This window comes from Armigeres subalbatus, chromosome 3 (assembly GCF_024139115.2).
Source record: "Armigeres subalbatus isolate Guangzhou_Male chromosome 3, GZ_Asu_2, whole genome shotgun sequence".
Lineage (NCBI taxonomy): Eukaryota > Metazoa > Arthropoda > Insecta > Diptera > Culicidae > Armigeres > Armigeres subalbatus.
Window position 1 is genome coordinate 122,520,099 of NC_085141.1, and position 16,061 is coordinate 122,536,159.

At 35.0% G+C, this 16,061-nt stretch overlaps 1 protein-coding gene across 1 annotated transcript in view; it reads right to left on the minus strand.

Moving 5' to 3' along the window:
• Nucleotides 1-15,272, minus strand: part of LOC134221058 (uncharacterized) — a 136,495-nt gene extending 121,223 nt beyond the window's left edge. Inside the window, exon 1 of the mRNA XM_062700237.1 lies at nt 14,815-15,272. The gene's annotated coding sequence lies outside the window, so the exon portion shown is untranslated. The remainder of the gene's footprint in view (nt 1-14,814) is intronic.
• Nucleotides 15,273-16,061: the final 789 nt, after the last annotated feature.

Sequence of the window (16,061 nt, forward strand, 5' to 3'; positions counted from 1 at the left end):
GGAATTTATAAAAGAACTCGTAAAGGGAATTTCTGAAAGGAATTTCCAAATGGATTTGTGAAAAAAATTCCAACATTCTTGAATTTCTGCAAGAATTTCTAAGGACATTCCTTTAAGAATTCTTTCGAAATTTCTTGGGATTTCTTCTGAAAATCCTCCAGAAATTACTTCTAAGATAATTCCAGAAACTTCGTTGGAAAATTTTCCTTCGAAATTTCCTTTGCACATTCTTTTGGGAATCACTTCAGATAATCCTTTAGAATTTCGTTTAGGAATCCTTAGCAAATTTTATTTGGAATTTATTTATGGAATTCTTTGGAAATTCATTTTGAAATTTCTTTAGGAAATCCTTTGAAATTTCCAATTTCATTTTCCATAATTTTCCGGAAGAATTTTTTCAACAAAATTTTCAGAATAATTTCTGGATTTTTTTTCATTATTTTACAAAAGAATTTTCTGGAGAAATTCACAAAGGTCTTTCGGAAGGTTTTACTAAAAAATCCATACAGGGCGAATTTATAAATTATTCCTGGAGGAGTTCACAAAAGAATTTCTGGAGAAATTGCAGAAGAAATTCCTGGAGGAATTTTCAAATGTATTTCATGAGGAATTTCCGAAGAACAACCTGACTAGATTTGGAAGAAGAACTTCTAAACGAATTTCTGACGGAAGGAATTTCCCAAAGAATTATGAAAAGCATCTCCGAAAGAATTTCCAAATGTATTTCATGAGGAATTTCCGAAGAACAACCTGACTAGATTTGGAAGAAGAACTTCTAAACGAATTTCTGACGGAAGGAATTTCCCAAAGAATTATGAAAAGCATCTCCGAAAGAATTTCCGTAACAAATTATATTTGAAGAAGATCTCCTTCAGGAATATCTGGAGGAATTCTTTCGGGAATTCTCCCAGGAATTTCTTCTGGAAATACCTCAAAAATTTAAACAGTATATAATAAAAAAGAGGATTTCTTCTCTCTCCTTTGGGAATTTCTTCAAAAATCCTCCACAAATAAATCTAGAAATACCTTATAATTTCTTTTGGAAATAGCTTTGGGAATGTCTACAGAAATTGATTTACGATCAGTACATTCAAAGTTAATTGCCTATATGCCGGGTCTTAAGCCACCCGGAGTGGAAATTAATTACTAGGGGGACAAGGGGCAATATGGACACCCTAAGGTTTTAATCAATTTTAGGTGATTTAAATTGAATATAATTCGGATTTCTAACAATTACATGATACTATTACTCGTTAACTACTAGTTCTGTTTTGAATCGTATTGAAAATAAGGCAATTTCAATCAAATTAGACGATTTTGTAATAGTTAATTTTTCACTACTCTCGGGAAGGTAGCGGGGTAGATTGGACACCCCCATGGGGCAGTATGGACACTAGGGTGGCTCAAATTAGTATGGGAAAAACTTTGTTCAATTTTTTTGATGGGCCGCCCTCTTATCCGGTTCTATTTGATGCCCTGATGCTCTGGACAAAATTTCAGCCAAATCGGTTAACGTTTGGGCGGTGCTAAACTCGTTGGAAGTTTATATGGAAAAATGTATGCAGAAACATCCAAAAACAGTAAATTGCAGCTGGACTACACAACTTACCATGAAGAACTATGATACTCATTCAGGTCTTGGAGAGTTTAATACAGAATGTTATGCAGAAAACCGCGAGAAGATTCGAGTTTGCCCGGCTAAGTTATTAGCATTTCTCTGCAGTGGGGTTTGAGCAAATTTCGTTTCTTTTACCTTTGAAAAGAAATAAATTCACCCCTACAACACTCCAGTAAAATGCTAATATCTTTGCGTAATAAACTCGAATGTTTTCTCGGTTTTCAGCATAATATTCTGTATTTTATTTTACAAGAATTGAATGAGTATCATGGTTCTTGATCGTAAATTGTGCCGTCCAACTGCAAATCACTGTTTTTGGATGTTTCTGCATACATTTTTCCATATAAACTTCCAACGAGTTTAGCACTGCCCAAACGTTGACCGATTTGGCTGAAATTTTGTCCAGAGGATCAGGGCATCAAATAGAACCGAATAAGAGGGCGGCCCATCAAAAAAAAATTGAAAAAGTGTTTTTTGAGCCACTCTAATGGACACCCTAATAAAATATGAAGAAAATTATCTTACTTGTGATTATATGCCATTGTAACCTATTTTATGGATCATCCAACATAAATATTACCCAATTGTTCATCTTCCTGTCATGATTTTGTATGAGACACCTAAAATTGTGTTTGGATCATCAACATCCGAAAATCTATTTCCCTCTTCTTAAGCGAGGTCATATAGGGTAAAACGACCTATTATGGAGGGGTTAAGCACCGTGTCAAAACAAAATTGATTACAAAAATTCTTCAAAAATTACCTGTTGGTCGATTTCCACATTGTAGTAGTTGAATAGGATGCTCGTTAACTATAGTTTCGTAAATATTACGTCAATTGTGCTGAACTTATGTTATTTTGTTTTTATCACAATAAAAACAAACTACCGCAATAATAGGACGCAGTTGCCTATCGTTGCGATATTTTTTGAAGGTCAGTCCTATTGTTGCGGTATTGCATGTAATTCTTATGGAGAGCGATACCGCAACAAAAGGACCTTAGCACTACCGCAATAATAGGCTAAAAGGATTCAATTTTTTAATAAAAAATTTTGATTTTTCATCATTTTGAACGGATTTTTGTCAAACAAAAGCTGTTCTAGTCGTTAATCCGAAGAGTTTTAGCGTACCCACAATTGTTTTCAATGGTATTATATCCAGAATGGACTACTTGACCACTACCGCAACATTAGGGCATACCACAACGATAGGACGTTTTACCCTATGGTCGTTTTCTATATTAATTCCATGACGAATAGAAGAAGATTGATTACGTAACGCAAAAATATGCCACCTTCAGCCGGCCTCATACATGTATGTCGAACTTTTTGTATGAAGCATGTGATTGTTTTTATATGGATACTCACACTTATTGCAAGACCCCTTATCAATCGTCTCTACTCTAAGGCTCTGTCTCATTTCCCGAATCAAATTTAATTTTACTTAAAACTGACAGTTCGAAAATTTAAAAATCACCCGGCCATAAGAATGGCTGCGTGCTACCCAGCAATTCCAATAAGACATCGAACAAGAATGATTCGATATCTGTCAAAAGTAATCCTGCTTATACAGCAGGGTTATTCGATAATTATTGAACTGTCACTTTTAAGTTTAATTTGAATTTAATCATCCAATTGAGACAGACCCTAAGTATTGCATAATCTATGCATAGGGGAAACTGGACACACGTGATCCCCGGGGACACATGATCCCCCCTGTTTTCTAGAAACTTAATAACATTTTTATACCACTGATATGTGTAAACAGATCCGTTAGACAGATAATTGAATCTGAGTAACATTTGATGTTAGTTCCTTTATGTATATGGGTTTTAGAAAGGTTTTATTATTTTAGCGTTCTCAATTCTTTTTTCTGCAAAGGTAAAAAGTTTAATAACTTTGAATATATCCAACCAAAACGTGTCAAATTTTTACTGGACGTAGTTTTATTATTGCAGAATTGAATAAGTACATTAAATTGATTATAGTGCATTTTACATTGAATGGAGAAATAAACCAAGACAAATACTCAACATGGACACACTTGATCCCCCACAGTTTGGACACACTTGATCCCGATATTGCATATATTTAGGCGTTTGTTGTATTCCATTGCATTTGCGTATTATTGTATTACATGCAACTTATTGATCTGTTATAATTCTTTTCTGGTTTAAAAGTTTAAATATATTTCAATTTCAATCAATCAATTTTATTATTCAAGCAAACGCGTTTTTTTAATTTGCCAACAGCCTCATCTTAGTACCTAGAACAAAGCGTAGTTAAACATACTTAACTTTGATTAGATTTATTAAATACGAGTAAATTAATCAACATCGTTCAATCTAAGATTAAATAAAGGTTTGAAAATATTCAAGGGGGTGTTCACCAGGTATAAAATCAGTACTGTTAGATCTACTATTCAATTGTACTTTCTCAATTCCAATGGGGTAAGTATATTTAGAATCACTGTTTTAATCGTATTTTATCGCAAGTCTTTTTGTCTGTCTTCCCAAAGAACGTTTAACAATAGGCTAATCCTACCGATTCTATTTAGTATTTTGAAAGAAATCCAGTTTGATAAGAAAATTATTTTGAGCTTTTTAGTGGAATGTTTTCACCTGTCATAAGACGAGTTTATACAATCCCATTGAATTCCACCACTTAATTGTATCTTGACAGATACGTATTTCGACCTCAAAAGTAAGGCCGTCTTCAGTGTCTCGAGTCGAGTCAAGTACGAGACACTGAAGACGGCCTTACTTTTGAGGTCGAAATACGTATCTGTCAAGATACAATTAAGTGGTGGAATTCAATGGGATTGTATAAACTCGTCTTATGACAGGTGAAGAAATCCAGTCCAGAATTTGTGTACTAGTAGTATACACGTAAATAGAATGTTTCTAGCATGTACGACAGTACCACATTGGTGTATGGAGTCAGCAGCCTGGTTTAATACCGTTCTTGGCATTGATAATAGTCTGGCGACCGCGATACATCACAGACCTTTTTTGTTTTTGTGTTTTGCGGCTAATTTTTAAAATTAGAAACAGGATAATTAGATTTAAAAACAACAAAGGTATATTTAATATTTATGTATCGATTATCCACTTTTGGTATCATAACTGTATCAGCCACACAGAGAGATCCTCTTGAAAACATCATGGTTGTCGTAATATGACATCTGCCTTTCAGTGGAGCATGAATAATCATCAACATGTCAACTTTGTTAATAATTCTCACTGTTACTCTATTCGAGAACCAAAATACTTGCCTTACTTAATATCAATGTTTTTAATACGTTAGACTATAAAGAATTGTTGGAATTTGAAAATAAACCAATTTGGCCTTTCATCAGACTTAAAAGAACCTGAATATGATGAGCTCATAAAGGGATCAACTTCCCCCGATATGGGGATCAAGTCTCCCGCAAGTTTTGAAAATGCCAAATTTTCCAACTTTTGGGAAAATCGATTTTTTGATAACTTTCATGAAAAAATAAATTCTTCCAATGATGTTTTTGAATAACTAATTAAATTACTCATCAAATCCATCTTGAACCGCATCATTTTAAACATTTTACATCGAGAAACATCCGAAACAAAAAGTGGGGATCATGTGTGTCCAGTTTCCCCTACTCTTACTCACTCTACTGGCATCGCCAATCCTTCCAATGGGTTGTACCGATCAACTTGCCAACGAGATTGCCAAATCTATACAAAACACTTCCTTTTTTGTCGCACTTTCAGCGACTTTTATGGTATATATATATTAGACCTCTTCATGTTTTCAAAAAGTACCGTCAACTAAGGGGAAGATGATCATTGAGGTGAAGATGATCATTTGATGTGTCAGTCAAAAGTGCCAAATTTTTTTATGAAACGGTAGTTAACAATATTCTCCGTTCAAGTAATGTTACCGCTAGGTAGAAATCCGAGTTTTTCGATTATAATCATGAAAATGTATTTTGTGGAAGAACAGGGTTGTTACGGAGATCCTAAAATATTTTCCGCGCCAAATCCGCGCTGACTAAAATCAAATCCGCGCCATTTCCGCGCGACATGAAATCCATTTCGCACCAAATCCGCGCGACCCAGAGTTAGCTAAAACTATTTCAATACGCACCGCTTTATAAATGAGATGATGATTTTGACATTTTTTGTTCGGTTATTGTCAGTAAATTATGACTAATACCGCTACGCAATCTCATCTAATTGAAACGAGTTTTATTTATCGTCCGACGTTTCGACACGGGATTAGTGTCTTCTTCAGGGAAAGAGAAATTTGTTCGTTTTTTGTCTTATGTTTTGTCTAACTATAACTGTCTGGTTTAGCTGGTGTCGGTACATAGTATGTACACACTATGTACACACCAGCTAAACCAGACAGTTATAGTTAGACAAAACATAAGACAAAAAACGAACAAATTTATCTTTGCCTGAAGAAGACACTAATCCCGTGTCGAAACGTCGGACGATAAATAAAACTCGTTTCAATTAGATGAGACTGCGTAGCCGTATTACCGTATTGACTCTAACACAGTAAGTTATTGTCAGTGGAATTCGGCACAAAGATGCAGATCATAATTGATGAAAAGATGAACTTGGCAAATAACAAAAAAAATCTGCCGAAAACGGCAATTTCCTGTGAAGTAATAAATTATGCAACTTTGTTGTAATTATAAAATTGCGAAGAGCTTCGAATATTCCCGAGAATATCTGTCAAAATTCATCCTGGTATTCTTGCAAAAGTTCCCCATTCCTTCATTCTGGAATTTTGTTAAAAATTGAATATAATAATTTGATGAAAATTCAAGTAAATTATTCAATAACAACCTGCGGAAAATCTTTAGAGACTACATGCAGGCATCCCTTCATTAAATCCTGTGGAAAACGGTTTGGAATTTCATGCAGAAATTGACTGCGGGTGACTTGCTGCGTAAAAACTTCCGAAAAACCTTTCGTCAAATTCGAGGCGCAAATTGTAAGTTTTTTTTACAGATATTCCTGTGATTACCGCTAACAAAATGTTTGAGAAAATCGCAACGTGAATTCTTGCGGAAATTTCTCTGGGAATCTGGGAAAAAATCTTCCGGAATGCATTCGGAGTTTCCTTCATGAATTTCTGTGGAAATCGGTTTGGAAATTTCTGAAGACTTCCTTTGGTGAATGTCGGTGAACAACATTCCAAGAATGTTCGTAAATGCAAGGCAACATTACTGCAACCTTTTTACAGTAATCGCTGCGGTCAGCGCTTCAAGAATTTACGCAGAAATTCCTCCAATTTTTTTGTATAATTTAACGGATTCTAAATGCTGCAGAAATCCTCTTTAGGGTGTAGACATTTATTTATTAAATTCTTCATAGAATCCTTGTCAACATTTCTTAGGAGGTTTCGAAATTTTTCTATGTGTATTCCTGTGAATCATCGGAGTTAGCCGAAAATATTGCAAAAATTATCATGAAATAATCGCATTTTCACAGGAATATTTTTGAAGATCTCCTTTTAATATTTGAACAAATTTCTGCGGAAGCACTTACCGTTTTGACTCAAATTCCGAACGTGACTCATATTCCAAACACTCGTTTAAAAAAGTCCATTTTGGCTTTTTACGTGTATTTTTTTCTATAGGAGCTTGAATTCGGTTGTAATCCTCATTCTCAGTTCGGAAAACCGATGAAAATTATAGTGTTAGGGCGCTAAAACGCCAGTGTTCGGAATATGAGTAATGTTAGGGATTTCAGTCAACAAAACGCTAACGAAAATGAAGCCCATCTAGATAGACCATAAAACTAATTTTCATATAAACGTCCAGAGAATCTTGAGATCTAGCATTTTATTTATTAAATTTTCACCTTAAACTAAATCCGCGCCAAATCCGCGCGAAGTCCTGAAATCGTTATGTAAATCCGCGCCAAATCCGCGAAAACCGCGAAATCCGCGAAAATCGCGAAATCCGCGTAGTCGGAACAACCCTGGAAGAAAGAGAGAGATAGTCATAAAAGACGATAGTCATAAAAGAAATATTGACTTCCTAGACTTCGTTACGTAGTAAATTCAACATTCATACAAATAACCTAGTGTATTTTGACTACTAGGTCATAATGATTTTAGTAGAGCTGTCTTGATCAACTTCACCCCAAACCAGATTACTCAAAAATGTGTGATAATTTAATTTATTTTAATAAATGCGAACGCATTTCAGAAAACTAAAGTTATTGATTATTGCAACGTATAGCAGTACATGTTTTGAAAATATTTGTTTCGTTTTAAAATGTAAACACACATTGTTATTGCATGTTTTGTCTTAAAAATGATCATCTTCCCCCCAGTTGACGGTATCAAAAATTCAACCGGTCAGCCCAGAATCGCAATTCTTATGCTAAAATAAGTCTCCTGTCAAATTTTCAGCTAATTCGGATAAAATTTCGAGGTGGCTCAAGTCAATTTAGTGTTTTTGGGCTTTTTTCAATTTTGGAAAAAATCTAACAAGAGATATAAACGTGGAAAACTATCGCAACAACCTTCATACGGAAGCTTTGGGTATGCTCTACAAGTCTTGTGAACATTGCGATTCGTTCCGTTCACGTTTTATCTATGTTAAAGTGATTTTCAAGCTTTTAAGTGCAAAAAATAATGTTTCCCCCAAAAGTCGTTATTCCACAAAATTCTTGAATTTACGACAAATGATTGCTAAATTATTATATTATTGTTCCTCTTTTTTCCCTAAAAATTTAAGTAATAAAATTGTCACTGTGCGATTTATCGTTAAATTCTTAAAAATCAGAAGCTGAACATTTGTCATAAATTTGCACGTTAGGATTTCTTCAAACAAGTTGTTCGAACAAAACAAAAACCAAATCATATGATATTACAAACGACTTCCAAATTTTGTTAATTTCACCATATGTCTGCATGCTTTTAACATTGAGTGCATTGTAGTAACAAGTGTAATTGAAGCTTCTTTGTTTGAACAACTTGTTTAAAGAAATCTCAGCGTGCAAATTTATGACAAATGTTTAGCTTCCGATTTTTAAGAATTTAACGATAAATCGCACATTGACAATTATATTAATCAAATTTCCAGGGAAAAAAGAGGAATATTAATATAATAAATTAGCAATCATTTCTCGCTTAACTTTTCAAAAGGACCTAAGTAACATTTTTTTCATGAATTAATTTGAATACTGCAATCAATAGCTTTCATGTTGTTCTGTTGTTTGCGCTATTCAAATTAATTCATGAAAAAAATGTTACTTAGGACCTTTTGAAAAGTTAAGCGAGATTTGTCATAAATTCAAGAATTTTGTAGAATAACGACTTTTGGGGGAAACATTATTTTTATGCACTTAAAAGCTTGATAATCACTTTAACATGGACAAAACGTGAACGGAACGAATCGCAATGTTCACAAGACTTATAGAGTACACCCAAAGCTTCCGTATAGAGGTTGTTGCGATAGTTTTCGACGTTTATATCTCTTGTTAGATTTTTTCCAAAATTGAAAATAGCCCAAAAACACTAAATCGACTTGAGCCACCTCGAAATTTTATCCGAATTGCTTCTATGGTATATATGTCATGTACTGGAACTTTTATAGCGATTTAAAATTCCGCACCCTAATAACACGAGAATAACACGATATGAAAGCCAAGTTCGATGAGTTTGAGGTTATGTTTTTAATTTTTAAGGTGTCAGTTCTACCCCCATATAGAGTGTTCAGTTTGCCCCCATAGGTGAACAAATTTAAAAACTGTTGGAAATTTTGTAAAAATCAAGTAAACTTGTCACAAATGCATGCCAGAGCACTGTAAATAACAGAATTTTGCTATGGGATGACCAATAATTGAGAAATCATCTTCTGTGGTAAAGAAAAGCTTATTTTATGGGAGGTGAAACTTATAATTTTTAACCATTTGGAAGACATTCTAACTTTTTTGTCAAATTTATGCGCTAAGAAAATAAAACAATGGCTTCTACGTTATAAATTAATTGTTTATGAAAGGATTATAGAGTTCGCTGCATTGAAAGTAGAAAAATGATGAAACTCGATTATGCACCTGTACAACATGTGATAGATTTAGTTCGGAAAAGGTATTGGAGGGTAACCGCCCCTTCGGTGGGCTTTGATCCCACGATCCCATCCCATGTCTGAAACACCGAAGGGGCGGTTACCCTCCAATACTTTTTCTGAACTAAATCTATCACATGTTGTACAGATGCATAATCGAGTTTCAGACATAGTTGATTTACGATTTCATTCGAACTTTTTTTTTAAGAAAATGTTTCAGCAATTATTCCAGATATTTCTTAAATATTCCTTCAGGAATACTGGAAGAATTCGAAACTTCGAAAACTTTAAGTAGAAATTCTTGGAGTTCTTACGAAATTTCTTCAGGAATTCTTTTGTTTTTTTTTAATTCTTTCGGACATTTTCGACTATTATTTTAAGAATTTTGCCGGGAATCACTTCTGAAATTCATTCAGAGATCCTTCTAGGATCATTCGGAAATTACTCCAAGTGTTTTTTTTATCTTTATTTAGGAGACTTTCAGCCCAAGGCTGGCTCGTTTCCACCTACGGAACTTTAAGAGTTCTTTAGTAAATTTTATCTATAGTTTCCTTTGAAATTTCCTTTAAAAACTCTTCGGAAAATTCCTTTTGTATTTCCTATTTCATTCTTTGAACCATTCTCGGAATTCCCACAAACTACCCGGAGTTCCTGTAGGAATTTCGGAAGAAATTTCATATGGTTTTACTAAAAGAATCTACGAACGATTTCCTGGAAGAAGTTTCTAAGGTATTTTCAGAAAAAAAAAATTCAATGGAAATTCAAAGGAATTCTTAAAGGAATTTCCAAATGAATTTTTAAAAGAATCTTTGAAGAAATTTGTAAAAGAATTAGTAAAGGAATTTCCGAATAAATTTTGGAAATTTTCCTCAAATTTTCTAAAGAATGTCTTGAGGATTAACCAAAGTAATTTCTGGATTTATCTGCGAAATGATTTCCAGAGGATTTTCTAGAATAATCCCTAGAGTAAATTTGAAAAAAAAAACTTGCAGCCAGGGATGAAAAAACCAAATTCTTTCAAAAATCAAGAATGATCAACACTCTCACGCGATTGTACTTTTAAATTATCAATGAATCGCCTACTTTGAGCAGCACACTAGGAGTTAACTTTCGGAAATCAGTATGGCGAAAGACATCTATAGTTTAATATCTCGAAAATAATCATCTTAATCGAAAAAATATTTGGTAGGCGTAGTAGCAGACACCTTCCTACATAACTGGTACCAAATAGATTTTCGTGAAAAGTTCCTGCTGTTGAGAAAACCTGCGTTAGATGTCTTTCGCCATACAAACTTCAGGTGGTTAACTCATGCTGGCTATTTTTACATATACGTTAGCGCCTGGATACGGCAGCGGCGGGTAGGAAACCAACCACTGTATCTGATTCATTGATAAAAACTCGCCAGCGAGTAAGATTCGTTTGAAACTCGTTTCTTGATTTGAAGCATTTACCGCTACTTTTTGAATTCTATTTCCTTTCTTTTCCACGAAACCACAAATGAATATTAATATTTAAACGTAATAAAGCTAAATTAATGGTATAACGGGACTATTGATATTTAGCTGGTATAAGTAAGGTTTTATCTTTGAATGGAAATTCTGTGTTTATTATCGTTTGAGTCCAAATATTGAGAAATTATCGCCGAGGACTCGCCTACTGTTCTCATCTGAAAAGTTTTCAAATGAAAATTGAAATCATTATCGCCCAAGAATGATTTAGCAAAACACTGCTTGGAGGAATGTCCAAAGAAATTTTTGGACACATTTAATGTCGGAATTGCCTTCAGGAGCTCCGTTTTCACTTCCGTTAGTAATTCGTTCGGAAACTCTTAAGGTCACTCCTGACGGAATCCAAGTTTCAAAGTGCTCGCGTTTTCGGGGGTACACCAGTCGATACGGAGGCGGCGCACAACTGTCATTTTTGTTGATTTAGCTTTGTTGCGTCGCAGCATGCGTGAAAAAATGAAAATGACAGTTGTGCGTTGCTTCCGTATTGGCGCTTTGATGTTGCATGAAGAAGAAGAAGCAGAAAGATGATAATCGAAAAAATCTCCACGGTAAACCATACGGAGAAGTTTTCAAAACTATTCTCAAAAATTCTAAAAGCAATTTAATTAAAAATAGTAAGCAGTACGGGGTTGGACTTTCCTTCTACTGTATAATAAACACACAATTTCTATTCGAAATTTTATTTTCTAATATTACACTTAAAACACAGTATAAGAAAAGTCCAACCCCGTACTGCTTATCGTTTTTAATTAAATTGCTTTTAGAATTTTTGAGAAGAGTTTTACAAACTTCTTCGTATGGTTTCCCGTGGAGAATTTTTCGATTATCATCTTTCTGCTTCTTCTTCTTCATGCAACATCAAAGCGCCAATCGAGTGGTGTGCCCCCGAAAACGCGAGCACTTTGAAACTTGGATTCCGTCAGGAGTGACCTTAAGGAAACCTCCTGAAATTTACTCCTAGATTTGTGGAAAGGATTTTTGCTGAGAATTCCGGAGAAATTTCCTAGGGAATGGAATCACCGATGGTATCCTGAACACCTGAAATAATTTTTGAATTGGAAGTTTTTGGAAAAACATTCCAAAGAATTTCTAGAGACCTTTTTCAATAAATTAGACGATTGCATTGAATTTCATAGACGATAGAATGCAATGAAAATTTCGTAATATTTGAAATTGTCTGACATGTTTTAAATTTTTTATTTCTTTTTTGTCTTTATAAGAGAGACTTGCAGCCCTAGGTTGGCTCGTCTCCAGATTTTTAAAAAAAATTGATTACCGCGTCCAATTGTAGTTCTTACTAGGGTGAAAGTTCCGATAGTCTTGGGTGTTCTTATAGTTGCGGTAGTACGGTTTGCAGGGAATCAACAAATTAAACGCAGTAGGCCACATTACCAGTCAATTAGTTGACCTGTCATAACACGATAGAGACAAAAACAACATTGGAATTCCATTTAAACTGGTAAAGTATCTTTAAAATACTTTATTTTTTCTCTCCCTTGCGCCAATAGTTGCGGTAGTGTTCCAATAGTTGCGAATCCCATATAAAACCTATGGGATTCGCAACTATAGGAACACGAATAACAAAATACCGCAACTATTGGAACACTGCACCAATAATTGGAGGATTGATTTCAGGAAACAAAAAAGGATTTTGGTACAATTATGATACGCTCTGGATAAAATTGAAATAATGAGCTTTCGGATGCACTCTCAAGGTAAGGGAAATGAAATGTAGATTAGAAGTTATCGAAAAATTAGTGTTGGAACGTGCTTAGTTCCTCCACTATTGGGTCTTTTACCCAACTGACGCCAAATTATAAATGAACCAATACGCCAAAAATGTTGGTACCCCACCATTACCAGAGGTCTGACGCCGCCAGTGAATCTAATATGTATATTGCCGATTGTTTAGCATATTACATGTTGGAACATTCCAATTCAATGCTAGAATATTGAAATCTTCAAAGTTGTTGATGTTTTTCTTATTCTTCGTGTAAAAAGGTAGCGGAATATTTTAGAGTTTAACATTCGCCACCGTTCTTCTATTAAATTAGGTTAGTTGTGGAAAAATACTAAATTACAATATGTCACTCCTTAGTAATACGAAAAAAAGACAGGAAAAATCAAAAAAATTCCAATTTTTAAATGATTTTTTTTAAACATATAAAAAATTTTAATTGTATTTTAGGCCCCCTTTTAAATTTGCATTGAAGTTTTATAAAGTCTACAAATGAAGTTAATAAATCATAAATAATTAAGTCTAAGGACGAGCTTGGGCATTTAGACGGTGTAATCGTTTCAGAAACGACTGATGTGACCCACAAAAATTATCATTTTCTTTGTAATCATGCATGGCTCAGAAACATTTCACTCCTAGTCATAGTTTAACATCTTGCTGCAGTATTAAGTCCGATGTCAATACTTTTAATAAATAATAAATAATTTTTAAAAAATGAATAAACTGAACGTTAATTGTTTTCTCATGAGAAATCGAATAGGGTAATTCGCCAAATGTTGAACGGCTAATTTCTTCGCCTATTGTTGAACGCACGTGCATTTCTTATGGAAGTTCAACAATAGGCGACAAAATTAGCCGTTCAACATTTGGCGGTTTCCCCTAATTGATGAATTTTTCATATGACGCAATCACAGTCTGATGCTAGAGAACACTTTTATGAACCGCGATATTTTCCACAAATGTTCATCGTCGAATTACATCGTCCAAAGACATGTTCAAGTGCCATAAGATGAGTTAGTACTATCCCATTTATATCCACTACTTGTTTGTTACTTTACTAATACGTAATTCGACTCCAACAGTAATGTCGTCCTCAGTGTCTCGTACTTGACTCGACTTCGAGAAACGAAGTCTTCAATGTATCGTACTTGACTCGAAGTCGAGTCACTGAGGACGGCCTTACTGTTAAGGTCGAATTATGTATTTGTTAAGTTACAATTAAGCAGTGGAACTTAATGGGATGGTATTAACTTGCCTTGTGAAAAGTGAAGGAATGGTATATGTATGTACAATAGTATTTCTAATTCGCAAAGTTTTTCACATATTTTACTCCATTTTAATGATATCCGTTAACCGAACCATGAGGTAATATGATCAGTAGATATGAGACATGATCATATTTACACGACAGTCGCCATTATATATTTATTACGTTTGAGAACATTAAGGAATGTTGAAAGACAGTTTACCCAATTCCCGTTTGAAAGCTCACTGGACCAAGGGAGTATTCCCTAAATCCCGAAAATTTAAAGAATATATAAAATATATTTTTCTAAAACTGTACAATCCTATAATTAAATATTTCATAACGATTTTAGATTATATACCAAATCTAGTCTTCACTACTTCACATCTAAGACGGGATTGATTCAAGGTCGATTTTTTCTGTACATATACCACAATGATTCATTGAAACGAAGTGCAAATAATGTAGTTTTAAAGACTGTTAAGAACTCTTTCTTATCTTATAACAAATTCTTCTCACCTTCCCACAGTGATAATACGCCCATTCCTGGACATAAGCTAATTTATATGCATAGACTTCCCAACCATCATTGCAGTCGGATAATGAACACAAACAACTTAATCTATCTACTCACGTAATTTTATGTTGATTATAACAATCCCTCGAAGCAGATAGTCCAACTGACGAGATGCGAAACTAACCACAAAACTTTACCGTGATCGTTATATCAGCCGCTGGCAGAATAACACCGTCCTCTGGAGACTCAAGTAAACCACTTCTTACTAACTTCACCAAACTTCGGTTTCTCTTCAGATAAAAATTGAGATTTCTCGCTCTCTACCTGGCTGTTGTCACTATCAGAATAATTTACCGTCGCAAAGGACCACTGGAATTCGTTTCCGACTGAAACACTTCACCGACCCAACAGCACTGAACTCGTCTGTTTCCGACAGCGGAAACTCGTCTCACCTGTTATCTGGTAATTTAAAATTAAGCGGAAAATGTCTCACTGCAGACTTCCTACCTTCGTAGAGCACTGCTTATTAAAATCCTAGAAAGAATACCAAGTCACTTCCGATTGAATTTTTATTCAGAGTGCCGCGTGATCTTCAATTCGATTTTCCACTTCCAGCCTTATCAACGGCACCAATTAAAACTCTCTACGACAGCAAACACTCTCCAAACACCGCTTCTTTCATCAAAGCTAAGCAGAACCAACGCTCGAGGCGATCCTCGACAGTATCCTATACTGTCCACCAAGATTATAGCCCGGCCAAGTGTATTCAACAAGTGTTATTTCAACGACGTCCTTCCAGCAAATCGTAAAACCCACCACCGTGTATACCCTTTTATAAACGATTTTCCACCGCCTGGCCGGCAGCGCCACCCCCAGCCCACTCCCCGTTTCCGCGTCGTGTCGTGTAGCGAACGAACGCTCCAATACATCATTCACGACGCTTTTCCGTTCTACGTAGCACCGCGGTCGAACATCCAAGCATGATGGTAGAAATCACATCCAGCGAGGAGGTTGCATCCGCCGAGCGCCTTTTCACGGAAACACGAAACAGCATCGTCTTTCGCACGTCATTGGTGGACAACGTTGAAGCTTTCGTGGCGGGAAATCAACGATACATCGTGCGATTACGCACCATATGCGCTGCAGAACCATGGAAATCGTTGTTGCGATGAAGCGTATTACCTGTAGAGAAAGCTTTCTTCATTTGTAGCGCTGCTCAAGGATGTGCAACGTGATACAAGCTTTGTGCGATTTAGCTGAGACGCAATTGAAAAGAGAGGCGAAAATATAGGGTAAATGTTTTATTCATCGCACTTTTGCACCCTTTACATATTTAATTGTAGTAAAAAATGTGAACTTTTCAT